This window comes from Sus scrofa, chromosome X (genome assembly GCF_000003025.6).
Source record: "Sus scrofa isolate TJ Tabasco breed Duroc chromosome X, Sscrofa11.1, whole genome shotgun sequence".
NCBI classification, from domain to species: domain Eukaryota; kingdom Metazoa; phylum Chordata; class Mammalia; order Artiodactyla; family Suidae; genus Sus; species Sus scrofa.
The window spans coordinates 41,546,383-41,562,135 of NC_010461.5; the positions used below are offsets into that span (position 1 = coordinate 41,546,383).

The window sequence follows — 15,753 nt, forward strand, 5'->3', positions numbered from 1 at the left end:
TGTATATCTATTGTAGATTTTTGGACTGCAGTTACCATTAAGTTTTGATAAAGGATTCTGTGTGTGTGTGTGTGTGTTTGTGTGTGTGTATAGTAAAACAATCTTGTATTATATATATCTTGCAAAACAGTCTTGTATTTTAAATATATATAAATTTATATTTTACATTTATATTTATTTTAAATATATATATATATATTTATATATATGTATATATATATACACACACACACACAAGATTTTTTTCAAGTTATTGGTCTCTTAATTCCAAGTGCATCTCCAGTGTCCTGCATTTGTACCCTCCTCTTCTCATGATTTCTAGTATTGGTAGCATATTTGTGTGTAGATGATTTCCTACCTGTACTAGATGTATGCTTTTACCAATGAGCCTTGTCATTTGTAATATTTTTGTTTCTAGTTGTGGCCTTTTCTTTTCCACCTAGAGAAGTTCCTTTAGTATTTGTTGTAAAGCTGGTTTAGTGGTGCTGAATTCTCTTAGCTTTTGCTTGTCTATAAAGCTTTTGATTTATCCTTCAAATCTCAGTCAGAGCCTGTTGGGTAGAGTAATCTCATTTGGAGGTTTTTTCCTTTCATTACTTTAAGTATATCATGCTACTCCCTTCTGGCATGCAGAGTTTCTGCTGAAAAATCTGCCAATAGCCTTATTGGGTTTCCCTTGTATGTTATTTGTTTCTTTTCCCTAACTGCTTTCGCTATTTTCTCTGTCTTTGATTTTGGTCAGTTTGATTAATATGTGTCTTGGGGTATGCCCCCTTGGGTTTATTTTATATGGTACTCATTGTGCTTCCTGGATTTGAGGGATTCCTTTCCCATGTTAGGGAAGTTTTTGGCAGTTATCTCTTGAAATATTTTCTCTGGCCCTTTTTCTCTCTCTTCTCCTTCTGGCAGTCCTGTAATGTGGATGTTAGTGCATTTAACGTTGTCCCAGAGTCCTCTTAGACTGTCCTCATTTCTTTTCAATCTTTTTTCTCTTTTCTGTTCCTTGTCAGTGATTTCCACTGGCCTGTACCCACCCTGCTTATTCATTCTTCTGCCTCCTGTATTCTGCTATTGGTTGCTTCTAGTGAATTTTTAATTGGTGGTTGTATTTTGCATCTCTGCTTGCTTAATCCTTAAATCTTCTATTTCTTTGCTCAATGTTTCTTGTAATTTATCAATCTTTGCCTCCAGTTCATTTCCAGTATCTTGAATCATCTTTACTATCATCGGTCTAAAGTCTTTTTCATAGAGGTTGGCAATCTCCAGATCACTTAACTATTTTTCTGGGTTTTTTTTTTCCTTGTTTCCTTATCTGAGTCATAATTTTGTATCTTTTCATTTTGTATAGATTTCTGGTGTGGTCTCCTTTTTGCTGACAATACAGCTGTAGCCTCTCTTGCTTCTGATGCCCCCCCAACACACACCTTATTGCTGAAGTTGGTAGAGGGCTTGCCACAGGCTTCCTGTAGGTGGAGCTGATTCTTATCCCTCTGGTGGGTGGGGCTTTGTTTCTGGGTGAGATTAGAGGTGGCTATGTGCCTGGGGGTCTTTAGGCAGCCTGTTTGTTGATGGGTGGGGCTGTGTTCCCACCCGGATTACTGTATGGCCCTGATGGGTGGGACAGATGGGGCCAATTCCCAAATGGCCATCTCTAGAGAAGCACACGCTGATGATTATTTGATTATTCCCAAGACTTTTGCCCCCAATGTCCCACACAACAAGCTACAGTCATCCCGTTTTCCCACAAGATCCTTCAAGAATGGCAGTCAGGTCTGACCCAGATTCCTATGAAGTCTCTGCTTTGCCCGGGGCCCAGTGCACATGAAAGCCTGTGTGTACCTTTTAAGAATGGAGTCTCTTTGGGATGGAAATGCTCTAAAATTGGGTTGTGGGAGTTCCCATCGTGGCTCAGTGGTTAACGAATCCGACTAGGAACCATGAGGTTGCAGGTTTGATCCCTGGCCTGGATCAGTGGGTTAAGGATCTGGTGTTGCTGTGAGCTGTGGTGTAGGTCACAGATGAGGCTCGGATCCTGCATTGCTGTGGCTCTGGTGGAGGCCAGTGGCTACAGCTCCAATTAGACCCCTAGCCTGGGAACTTCCATATGCCGTGGGTGCAGCCCTAGAAAAGACAAAAAAAAGAGTTGTGATGATTGTTGTACAACTATAAATGTAATAAAATTCATTCAGCTAAAAAAAAAGAATGGAATCTCTGATTCCCCCAGTCCCGTGGAGCTCTTGCACACAAGCCCTGCTGGCCCTCAACACCAAATGCTCCGGGGACTCCTCTTCCCAATGCTAGATCCCCAGGCCTGGGAACCTGAAGTGGGGCTCAGAACTCTCACTCCTGTGGGTGAGTGTCTGTGATAGTTACTTTCCAGTCTGTGGAGGTATGGGGTTGCTTATGTCACATAATTGACCCCCTACCATCTTGATGTGGCCTCCTCTTCTTCTCAAGTAGGATATCTTTTTGGATAGTTTGCAGTCTACTTAGTTGAAGGTTGTTCAGCAGTTGATTGTAATTTTGTTGCTCAGGCATCCTGTTTCTATCCTGAATTCCTTCAGGGCTCACCATCTAGGCAGCTGTACTGTGTTGCAGCTTGATGGCTGCAAAATCCTTTGTTTACAAACTTGGCAGGCAACCTTTTTTTTCACTTGCAGTCCTTCCTTTTGGTCATAAATTCAGCTAATATTTGGTAGACATTTCATGGCAAATTTTTTGTCCCATGGTGCTAGGAAGGTTCATTCCTAGATCAGGTGAAGATTTTGTTCATATGCCACTCAAGGTGCTAATTTCTGGATTAGGCGCTGTTGCTAATTTAACATTCTCTGGATCCCCTGTCTTACTAGTCTATTATGACCCAGGAAATGTTTTCCCTTGTTGCTTCTTCCCATACCTAGAATCACGCTATTACAATTATTCTATGTAGAGTTATAAATGTTAAATATTTCTTCAAGGTGTTTTGCCATCATCATTTTTGTTGGAGGCCTGGCTACATATTGGGTCATGTAAGAGACAACAATCTTATAAAATCAACAGGTTATAAGTAATACAGCTAGTAACACTGACAATGTCATAGTGCAGTAGGGAGACAAAGCATGAACAATTTTCAATTAAAGAATGAATTAAAACAATGACTGGTATAACTAGTTATAATCCGGTTGCAATAAACTATCAAGTCATAGGAGAGCCAGCTGGAGAAGACAAATTTTAGAAGGAACATGAAAACAACAAGAACAAGAAAAAGATATAAATATTTTATCTTTGCTTACAAAAGTACACTTTTAGTATACTTTTTTGCTTTTTTAGGGCTACACCTGCAGCAAATGGAAGTTTCCAGGCTAGGGGTTAAATTGGAGCTGCAGCTTCTGGCCTGTGCCACAGCCACAGCAACACCAGATCTGAGCCATGTCTGCAACCAACACCACAGTTCACAGCAACGCCAGATCCTTAACCCAGTGAGCGAGGCCAGGGATTGAACCCACGTCCTCATAGATACTAGTCAGGTTCTTAACCCACTGAGCCACAATGGGAACTCCTACAAAAGTATACTTATCAACTTGCAGGTCATAGTATAAGTGGGAAGTTTTTCTGAAAACAAAGATTAAAAGCCAGTATATTTCCAAAAAAACAATCATTAAGTTATAAATTATATTTATCAGTTTGTTCATCCCATGTAATTAATTAATTCCTGGTGATGCGGATGAGGTCAGCAAGTTTGCTTCTTTCAGCAGCATGATCAGACTATCAGAAACTTCTGTCAAAAAGTCCTTTTTATGAATTTTATTCAAGACCTTCACTTTATAAAAGCATCAGAATTTAAAACAATGATTGTCAATAAACAACAAGACTTAAAATGGCGTGGTTAAAGATTTGATTACAATTGACAAGAAACTTGACTATTTCTATAACATACCACGTTTTAAGATAATAACTAGAATTATGACTGATAACATTATACTATGCAATAAACTTTAAGATTTTTAGGAATTCCGTGTAAATTTCCGAATATCTATATTAATGACATTTACCCCTACAATATAACCTAAGGTTCACCTCCAATCACTTGACAATGTTTCTCAAGTAATTTAATGTACCAAAGAAGTCTAATTAGTTTCTTCCTATGTATGTTTGTATATAGAAATTCCTCTCTGAGATGTTTCAGGGTTGCTTTGAAATGAGCATTCCAGAGTTTACTGGAGGTTAAAAGAACTTCAGTTAGAATTTGATATTTGGCAAGTTTAAAAAAGGTTTTAAAACACATGAAGTCACTGTGAAGCAAATACCTATTGACTTAAGTAAGGTGACAAAGATTTCAAAAAATAAATACCGATGACTTACAGGCACTTATACAATCTGTTTTCAAAAGCAGTACCCCAAGAACATTTTGTCCTCTTAACGGAGAGAAAAATCAACCTCCAGTCTTGTACCAGCCTACTTGTAACAACAAAATCCCTTTACTTAATTAAATTAAACCTAAATTTAGCCGATCTGGACCATGTATAAAACTCTTTTCTCCAGGGTTCCTTTTCCACAACCTTTTATCATTTTCTGTGGCCATGTCATTTTGTCCTTTCATTTTCCCATTTAGAAACAATCAACTCTAGGGAACAAAATCACTTTACCTTCCTTCTCTTAACAAAATGGAATTCCATTCTTTATACCTCCTTTTGTTCACAATATATGTCTTCCATTTCTATTGTATACTGAAAGGTTTTTATTATTTCTAGTAGCATTAAGTATATATTTAAGCTAGACTCCTCAACTCTTAAAACCTTAATTTCTAGTGAAAATTAAAATAGGCAATTAGGAACTGTTTTCTACATTAGTATTCTATAGGTTGGCAAACATAAATACCAATAGTAATTTCTAACAACATGTGCTTTCTTATAAAAAAATCTCAGTGTGGCACCAACATATTTAATCATAGTCCTAAATACCTTTGGTTTCTCTGTTAAGGGAAGCCAATCTTCAGTAAACTTCAATACACTTCAATGTTCAATAAACGCCCATCATTCAACTGAATTTAGCACTCCAGAATTTCAAGTTACCAGGTATCTGGAGAGATTGCTTTCAAGTAGGCATTCCTAAAACATAATTATTTCTGAAGAGTTTACCCAAAAGCTCTCATCTCATTTGTGTTTAATTTACAAGAATTTTATCACACCAAGTTTTTTTCTTGCTGTCAAATTCGTAACAGATATAACAAGACCTTACCTGACTTGTATTAAACCTAGGAACAATAAAAACATTATACTTAATATTGATGACTCTGAAAACATGTCAATATTAATTAACTCGACAAACTTAAACTAACCTTAATACCAGGTATTAACTTAATACTGAATATTTCCCAGTTCACATGACCCAGAAAGTCATTCTGGCTGGGTTTCTTTTTTTCATATTTAGAAATACTTAATTTATAAGTGCTTACTTTTAAGTTAATTAAATAGAACACTTTTATAAATTTCATTTTGATAATATTTTCTAGAGCTAGAAATAGCTCATATGTATAATGTGTACACAGACATATAAACAGACAAAAACAGAGATCTCGTAGCTTCACTTAAAAAAACCCCTTAGTTATGAATCAGATATTACAATGTAAACTTAACTAGTTTATAAATAACAGTTGGAATAAATTAAATTCACTTGCTTAGATGACTAAGGCTTTACTATTTATGGAAAAGACTTTTAAGATTTGTATTTGTTCTTGATAAAATTCTAAGGAGACTGTGAAGAATTAGATTTTCAGCTGAGGGGAGATTTCTGGCAGTTTAACTTTAATATGCCATTTTTCCTTTTTTTCCCTTGATTTCTGGTTCTACCTGATGGAGCTAATTAGGTTCAGTCTCAGGTCCTCTTGGCCTGTATTTACATTTCTGATCTGTAGAGATCTACAGAACAAAGACAGTTCCTTTTAACTCGTCAAATAACTAGTCTGTCACCCAAAGGATATCAAAAGGTTGATTGGCCCGACTATATTTTCTTTCATTTGTTCCTCTATATCAGTGGGAAGATTTCTAACTAAACCAAAATGTAAGAGTTCCATGTTCTAGACTTTGGGGTTTAATTTATCATGTCTTCCAAACCTGGCAGAAGGCATTCAACAAGGGCCCTCTTTCTGAGTGCAGGCTAGACCCAGAGCAAAATCTCTACTATTATTTTTATTAGCTCCTGAATATTAGTTTCCAGGTTTTACTTTATTTTGTATGGTTCAGGCAACCCAAGTGGTTTCCTTTAGGATGTGATATTTCCCGAGAGGGAGTTCCCCTTGTGGCTCAGTGGTAAAGAACCTGACTAGTATCCATGAGAACACGGGTTCGATCTGTGGCCTTGCTCAGTGGGTTAAGGATCTGGAGTTGCCCTGAGCTGTGGTGTAGGTCGCAGACATAGCTTGGATCTGGCGTGGCTGTGGCTGTGGTGTAGGCCGGCGGCTATAGTTCTGATTCGACCCCTCGCCTGGGAACCTCCATATGCCATAGATGCGGCCGTAAAAAAAAAGCAAAAAAAAAAAAAAAAATCCTCAGAGGCAGATCTATATGCCTTATCTTATAATACCAAGCAGCGGAAGACCCCAAGTGAGACATGTCTATCCCACAATATAATTATGCAAAAGAGATGCAGCCATCTTATAGAAAGCCCATTTATATACATCATTTTTTGTGAACTTTTATCTTAATCCTATCAACTTTGGTTTTCATTAGAGCCCAATCAACAGTTCTTGTTTTTAGAAGGAGTCTTAGAAGCTTTTCTTTCTTTTTATCCCTTGTCTATTTAAACTATTCTTATATAAAAGATGCTGGGATCCCCAGAGAGGGGTTGAGCCAAGGGACTTAGACCCTTTATCAATCTTTAAACGTGATTAATTGGCCTGTTGCCCCAAGTAATTGTTGGTCAAGTATCTCAGTATAATTTTTTCCCAGCCTTTTAAATGTCCATTTTATTCATCCCATGTTTTTTATTTTAATTATTTTTTTTGCATTAAAATGTTTATTGAAGGATAGTTAATTTACAATGTGTTCATTTCTGGTATACAGCAAAGTGATTCAGTTATACATATATATATATATATATATATATATATATATATATATATATACACATATTCTTTTTCATATTCCTTTCTGAACATAGTTCCCTGTACTATACAGTTAGGACCTTGTTGCTTATCCAGCCTGTATGTCATACTTTGCATCTGCTCATCCCAGACTCCCAATACTTCCCTCTCCCCTCACCCCGCTGGCAACCACAAGTCCATATCTGTGAGTCTGTTTCTGTTTCGTAGATATGTTCATTCATGTCATATTTTCTTTCATTTTTAAACATTTTATTGAAGTATAGTTGATTTGCAATGTTGTATCAATCTTTGTATTGTAGTTTAGATTCCACATATAAGTGATATCATGTGGTATTTGTCTTTCTCTTCCTGACTTACTTCGCTTAGTATGATAATCTCTAGTTCTACCCATGTTGCTGCAAGTAGCATTATTTCATTCTTTTTTATAGCTGAGTAATATTCCATTGTATACATGTACCACATCTTCTTTATCCATTCTTTGGTCAACAGATATTTAGGTTGTTTCCATGTCTTGGCTATTGTAAATACTGCTACTATGAACACAGGGGTGTATGTATCTTTTATGAATTAGAGCTTTGTCCATATATGTGCCTAGGAGTGGGATTGCTGGATTGTATGGCAACTCTATTTTTAATTTTTTGAGGAACATCCATACTGTTTTCCATAGTGGCTGCACCAATTATTTATCCCATTTTAAAATAACCATCGAAAGATTTCTTTATCCAGTTGGGATAAGTCTCCTTAAAATTTCCACCTTGTTGGGAAAGAGGCTCTAGACATTCCCTACAGCTTTTTTTCCCTGTTAATCAACCTAAGTAACATTAGTTATTCTAATGTTTTTATGAGCATCTTTAAGACCCATTGAGGGGAAGGGGAGACCCTTGGGAGACCACTATACCCGATTCCCAAATCAGTTTTTCTTGTTTGATTTCAACTAAGGCAGTTCTTAGGTTAACCGGTATATATTTTTCCACCTTTTAATTTAATTTTGTATAGCTACCAATATGCAGTTATTTCTAATGAGAGCTAAGAATTTAGCAATTTAGAAAAGCTCTAATTTAAAGGATCCATCACCTGGCTATTAATGAGATATATATTAATTGTGATTCAAACCAATAAAACGGGGAGTTGTCATCATGGCTCAGCAGTAATGAATCCAACTAGTATCCCTGAGGACTCGGGTTGGATCCCTGGCCTCGCTCAGTGGGTTAAGGATCTGGCGTTGCCGTGAGCTGTGGCATAGGCTGGCAGCTACAGCCCTGATGTGACCCCTAGCCTGGGAACTTCCATATGATGCAGGTGCGGCCCTAAAAAGCCAAAAATACTAACCAAACAAAAAACAAACAAAAGCAATAAAACACAAGAGGCTTCCCCATAAGAGAGTGAGGAGGATGCTACATAAATAAGATCCAGAAAGTTTACTCAAAAAATAGTATGGAAGAGGTCAAGTTTTCAAAACACACACACACACACACACACACACACACACACACACTGTCCTAAGATCAGTTAGAACATTTTCTTTTTTTTTTTTTAAGAAAATGAGAGTTGCAACGTTTATTTCAGGTTCTCTCTTGGTTTTTTTGTGTGCGTTTTTTTCTTTTTTTGCCACACAGGCAGTATGTGGGAATTCCTGGCCCAGGGATTGAACCTACGCCACACAGCAGCAATCAGAGCCACAGCGGTGAGAACGCAGGAGCCTCAACCCGCTAGGCCATCAGAGAACTCCCAGTAAGAACATTTTCATTTCAAAGACATAGGAAGACAAACACAAAGTCTCCCCAGAAGGCTTTTGTTTCTTTAAGGTTAGAATTCTGAAAAGATGTTTTTATCAAACCAGCTTTAACTTAACTGTGTATGCAATATAAGAGCCCCATCTTATATTTAAGTTATTATTTTAATTAGTATTATTTAAATAATATTTACTTTCTTATTAAATATTAAATAAAGTAATATTTAATTTCCAATTAAGTAGGTACATTTAAGTATGAGCTCCATACATATATGAATCTAGCTGGAGTGTTAGAGGTTGGCTTTCTGATGCCCATCAGGGTTTTTCGTTTGTTTGTTTGAGAGACTCTCTTTCCCATTTTTTTTTTTTTTTTGCGTTTTGCTATTTCTTTGGGCCGCTCCCGCGGCATATGGAGGTTCCCAGGCTAGGGGTCCAATCGGAGCTGTAGCCACTGGCCTACACCAGAGCCACAGCAACGCAGGATCCGAGCCACGTCTGCAACCTACACCACAGCTCACGGCAACGCCGGATCGTTAACCCACTGAGCAAGGGCAGAGACCGAACCCGCAACCTCATGGTTCCTAGTCGGATTCGTTAACCACTGACGGGAACTCCTTTTTTTTTTTTTTTTTTTTTTTTTTGTCTTTTTCTCTCTTTCCCATTTTAAAGTTGAATTCGTTGGGGATAAAATTTGCTCATGCACTTTCATCCTGACATTCTTGTTAAGGTAGCCAATTTGAGGAAAGACATCAGGTCAGCCTCTGACCTAACCATTCAGCCCAGACCACTCAGTAACTTTTTAACTGAGCCAATCCCCATGTTTTTGAACTGGGCTCCCCCCATATCTTTCAGTTAGGGGAGTCACTCCCCAGTATCTTCCAGCTGGGGAGCCAGGTACCTGTTACATGTTGCCGAATAAACCTCAGGATCATCAACCAAGGAGATCCGAAAAACAGGAGAGACTCACCCAAATTCGTCTGGACTCTCCAAGGAGGGAGACGGGCACGAGAGGCCTCTGCTGGCACCAAGGCTCTGGTGCCTCATAGAGTTTAGGTGAAGCAGAGAAGTCTGCGCTGAATCCCTTCATGGTCACCAGAACTGGTGACTGAAAAAATGCACAACCTAAAAGTTGAGAATTATGTTTTAGTCGGTGGACATTCTGAGACCCAAGCCAGCGTGTAGCCTCCCAGATAGCTCTGAGAGACTGCTCCAAAGAGGAAAGGGAGGAGCCAGGGAGACAGGAGTTTTTGGCAACAAAGACTAGGTAGTCAGAACATCAAAAGGTTATTGTTAATTAAAGAAAACATGCATCTCAAGTTAAGGAATTTAGTACTTTTCTATATATGGAAAGAGGCAAGAGTCTGAGCTCCCTGAAATTATTCCTTTGATATGCACCTTAGCCATCTGGGGCCAGGATCCTGCATTTTCCCATCCTGAGTCTCCTCAGGGTGCATCATTAAGGGGTGGCTGCAGGGGATTGATGGCAGGCATCCTGTTTCTATTTCTATCCTGCGTTCTTTCAGGCAGGGCTCACCATCTGGGCAACTGCGATGTGATAGCTTGGTGGCTGCCACATCCTTTGTTTACTGATATGGCAAGCAAGATTTTTTTTCACTCGGGTCGAATTGGAGCCACAGCCGCGCGGGATCCGAGCCTCGTCTCCCACCTACACCACAGCTCATGGCAACGCCAGATCCTTAACCCACCGAGCGAGGCCAGGGATCGAACCCATGTCCTCGTGGATCCTAGTCGGGTTCATTAACCACTGAGCCAGGAAGGAAACTCCCAAAAGGCAGATGTTTCTGACTTGAATCAGGGCTTAGCTTCTTGAAGTGAAAGAAAAAAAAAAAAAAACTCACCTCCTTCCCACAACTTTGCTCAAGTTGATTGTATCACAAATCCTTTGGTGTTAACAAGTACTTGTAAAGCTAACTGAATGATCAAAGGCTATGGCAATAGATAGGGCAGCATGTGAGGTTCATATGGTATTATTCACACTGAATCTGCCAACACAAGTGCTGTCCTGATTATTCTTACTATTTTTATTTTTTTGGCTGTGCCTGCCGCATGTGGAAGTTCCTTGGCCAGGGATCAAACCCACACCACAGCAGTGACTTGAGCCACAGCAGCGACAATGCCAGATCCTTAACCCACTGAGCCACCAGGGAACTCCCTGATTATTTTTATACTGGCATTAAGTATAAGGAAAAATGTAAAGCATGGGACACGGAGTGAATGCTCAGAATGTCACAGCGCCCTTCCTTCAACTTTATTTATAAAACTCATTTCTATGAGTGAATTTTGAAAAATTGTGGTGATGGGAGTTCCCATTGTGGCGCAATGGTTAACGAATCCGACTAGGAACCATAAGGTTGCGGGTTTGGTCCCTGGCCTCGCTCAGTGGGTTAAGGATCCAGTGCTGCCGTGAGCTGTGGTGTAGGTGGAAGAGGCGGCTCAGATCCCCCATTGCTGTGGCTCTGGTGTAGGCTGGTAGCTACAGCTCCGATTGGACCCCTAGCCTGGGAACCTCCATATGCTGCAGGAGCAGCCCTAGAAAAGGCAAAAAGACAAAAAAAAAAAATTGTGGTGATGAGTTGTATGAGTTGCTTGTGTAGAGATTAAGCCCTTGTCAGCTGCATCATTTGAAACTATTTTCTCCCATTCTGTAAGTTGTCTTTTTGTTTTCTTTAATGGATTAGCAATGAGATCCTGCTGTGTAGCACTGAGAACTATGTCTAATCACTTATGATGGAGCCCTGCTAATGGGAGAAAAAAGAATGTATACGTGTATGTGTAATTGGGTCACCATGCTGTACAGTAGAAAAATAACTGTATTGGGGAAATAATAACAAAAAAATTTTTTTTCAATTGTGGTGAAAAAACACATGAGATCTACCCCCTAAAATTTTAAACGAGTGCATTTTTATGGGAAAATGTTGGATTCACTCTACCTCTACCCCCTGCATGCTCAATTATACGTGAGGAGACACTTCCCACCTCCTCTGAAGGGGCCTAAATCATTTAAATGTAGTTAGGTTTGGGGTTTTGGGGTTTTTTTTGTCTTTTTAGGGCTGTACCCGTGGCATATGGAGGTTCCCAGGCTAGGGGTCTAATCGGAGCTGCAGCTGCCGGCCTACCCGAGCCACAGCAATGCAGAATCCGAGTCGCGTCTTCCACCTACACCACAGGTCACGGCAATGCTGGATCCTTAACTCGCTGAGCGAGGCCAGGGATCGAACCCGCATCCTCATGGATACTAGTCGGGTTTGTGAACCACTAAGCCACGCTGGGAACTTCCGGGTTTGAGTTTTTAAATGCTGTTAGATAGGGCAGCTACTTCTTATATGTGCTTACCTCTGTGTTAAGCACTTTGCATATTTGATCCTCTTAGCAACCGTAAAAGATAGGTACTTCTACTATGTCTACTTTTATGATTGAGGAAATTAAAGCTTAGTGGGGCTAGCTAACTTAAATTGGTAAAAAAAAAAATATATATGTATATATATATACACATACACATAAGGCACGAATGAACCTATCTGTAAAACAGAAACAGACTCACAGACATAGAGAACAGACTTGTGGTTGCCAAGAAAGGGGGGATAGGGAGAGGGATGGACTGGGAGTTTGGGGTTAGTAGATGCAAATTATTCCATTTAGAATGGATAGGTGGAGTTCCCGTCGTGGCGCAGTGGTTAACGAATCCGACTAGGAACCATGAGGTTGTGGGTTCGGTCCCTGCCCTTGCTCAGTGGGTTAACGATCTGGCGTTGCCGTGAGCTGTGGTGTACGTTGCAGACGAGGCTCGGATCTTGCGTTGCTGTGGCTCTGGCGTAGGCCGGTGGCTACAGCTCCGATTCCACCCCTAGCCTGGGAACCTCCATATGCCGCAGGAGCGGCCCAAGAAATAGCAACAACAACAACAACAAAAAGACAAAAAGACAAAAAAAAAAAAAAAGAATGGATAGGTAATGAGGTCCTACTGTATAGCACGAGGAACTATATCGAGTCTCTTGGGATAGACCATGATGGAAGATAATATGAGAAAAAGAATGCATATATATGTGTGACTGGGTCACTATGCTGTGCAGCAGAAAGCAACACAACACTGTAAATCAACTATACTCCAATAAAAATTTTTTTAAAAATATGTTAAGTGCAGAATATAGACCCAAGGCCAAAGAAAGAAGTTTAACCCCAAAATCTGTGCTCTTAACTGTTGCATTATACTGCTCAGCAATACTAACAATAGTAAAAATAATTTTAACTGTTCGTTGAGCACTTGCTATAATAGCTAAGCACCATATTAGGTGTGTTGTATACTTTAAGCCATTTAACCTTTGAATCAAATGTATGAAGACCTAGGATTGGCCCCATTTTGCCAGATGAAGAAATGGGAAGTTAGGCGAGGACCTCATTTGTTGAGGTCACACGTCTGAGATTGGTGAGTGGGGATCTATCAAAGGATGAGATCAACAGGCTGAGGATGTGTTTGGCCAGGATAGAGCAGAACCTCAATCCTGCCCCGATTACCTGGTTCCAGGAGGTCTCGGAGGAAAACCCATGCCCAGAGTTTAAAATAAAGCAAGGTGACCATTTCACAGGAGCCACAGCTTTTGGCCCCAAACTCCAATGTACCACCATGAGGAGTGAGACTGGCTCCTCACGATTTTCCTGCACTAGATCGCGGCCTGAGGCTTCCACACATTCAAGGTGTGGCTATTCTTCCACTGATGTGATAAGGCCCTCCTTAGGGGTGCTAGATGGAAAAAAAAGATTTTGTTTTTAAGGCTTTAGTTATTTTTTTTAATTAGCATATAGTTGATTTACAGTCTTGTATCAATTTCTGCTGTTCAGCAAAGGGACCCCCAGCAATCCCACTCCCGGGCATATATCCAGACAAGACTTTCATTCAAAAAGACTGGGTTTTTTGTTTGTCTTTGTTTTTGTTTTGCTTTTTAAGTCTGCACCCATGGCCCAGGGAAGTTCACAAGCTAGGGGTTGAATCAGAGCTGCAGCTGCCAGCTACAGCCACAGCAATGCTGCATCCAAGCCATGTCTGCGACCTACACTGAAGTTCATGGCAAGGCTGGATCCCAAAGCCACTGAGCAAGGCCAGGGATCGAACTCGTGTCCTCATGGATCCTAGTCGGGTTTGTTACTGCTGAGCCATGACAGGAACTCCAAAAAGACTTTGTTTGGATGGCTAGAAGCCTCTGCCCCTAGAAGATGGCTGCTGTGAAGGGAAGGCAAGCAAAAAGTCCCTTCCAGACCGAGGGAGACAACCTGTAAGATCCGTGTATCTCTTTACTCCTTGCCAAGTGCCTCCTCCTGTGACTGTGGTTCAAACTAGGGTCCTGGAATCTTCTCAATCCAGATCAGCACTCCTTTGGGGGAGGGGATGGAGGTCGGGTGGGGAAGGAGAAAAGTAAGTAACCCTGAGCTTCCTTTCCCCTAAGGACTAAGCATTACCATAGCAAGTAAGTGGCACAGCTGGAGCGTAAATGGCTGTCCCTTAACCACTATTCCAGAGAGAGGGGCATATCAAAATTACTTGTGGGTCTTTTTCAAAATACATATGGCCCATCAGGCAGTAGAAAGCCTAAACAAGGTGACTGTACAGAGTATTAAAAGGTGGGAGAAGAAGATCAAAGATGGGCAGAGAAACAACATGCAAAGAGCCAAAAAGAAACAAAGATCTATCTTTATGTACTGTGAACAAAAAAATGCTGCCTGCCATTTCAGTAAACAAAGAATGTTGCCCGCTATTAAGTCCTCAGGCACTGCAGCCACCCCCGCCACCCCCCCCCCCCCCCGCCCAAGGTGCACCCTCAGGGGAATTCAGGATGGAGAAAAATAGGATACTGGCCCTGCATATTTAAGATGCATATCAAAGGAATGATTTCAGTGAGCCCAGAATCTTGCATCTTCCCATATATAGAAACTCACTGAAATTATTAACTTGAGATGTCTGGTTTTTTTGGTGATTAGCAGGAATCTTCTAATGCTCGACTACTTTTTCTATTTATTTACATTTATTAATCTGACACTATCTTTAGTCTTAGTTTTTTTTTTAATTGTTATTTCCCCAATACGATTTTTTTTCCTACTGTACAGCATGGTGACCCAGTTACACATACATGTATACATTCTTTTTTCTCACATTATTATGCTCCATCATAAGTGACTAGACAGAGTTCCCAGTGCTACACAGCAGGATCTCATTGCTCATCCATTCAGAAGGCAATAGTTTGCATCTACTAACCCCAATCCCCCCAACCACTCCCTCCCCCTCCCTTCGACTACTTTTTGTTGCAAAAACTCCTACATATCCTGGCCCTTCCCTTCCCTCTTCAGAATAGTTCCTTAGAGCTATTCAAGAGGCTGTCTTCTGGGCTATAGTCTCAGTAAGGTCCCCACATAAAACAGAGCTCATAACTTTTAGGTTGTGTGTTTTTCTTCAGGTGGCAGTACTGATAAGGAGTGATGTTACTTTTAGATTACAAAACCAAGGTCAACAGCAGTGCACCCACTGTGCTACCTTACGTACAAAAAAGGGACCTAATAAGTATATGTATATATCAATTTTGCATAAAGGACAACTGAAAGGACAAATAAGCCAATAAATTGCCCATAGAGGGCAAGAGAAACCAAAGGGGATGGGGTTAGAAGTGGGAATGAGACCCCTACATGTATGTATGCCTTTTTACAATTTTGATTTTTTTTTTCTTTTTAGGGCCACACTTGAGGCATGTGGGAGTTCCCAGGCTAGGGGTCCAATCAGAGCTGCAGCCGGCGGCCTACCCCACAGCCACAGCCACAGCCACGCCAGATCTGAGCCAGGTCTGCGACCTACACCACAGCTCATGGCAACGCCAGATTCTTAACCCACTGCACCACAAGAGAACTCCATGTTTTTTTTTTTTCAATCACACTTTGT

The 15,753-nt window shown here is 40.3% G+C and overlaps 1 long non-coding RNA gene across 2 annotated transcripts in view; it reads right to left on the reverse strand.

Moving 5' to 3' along the window:
• The window catches only part of LOC106506955, an 84,229-nt gene that overhangs the window by 50,862 nt on the left and 17,614 nt on the right, over positions 1–15,753 (reverse strand). For both annotated transcript variants that reach the window (XR_002340754.1, XR_002340755.1), the window contains exon 2: positions 9,781–9,935. This is a non-coding gene — a long non-coding RNA (uncharacterized LOC106506955). The remainder of the gene's footprint in view (positions 1–9,780; positions 9,936–15,753) is intronic.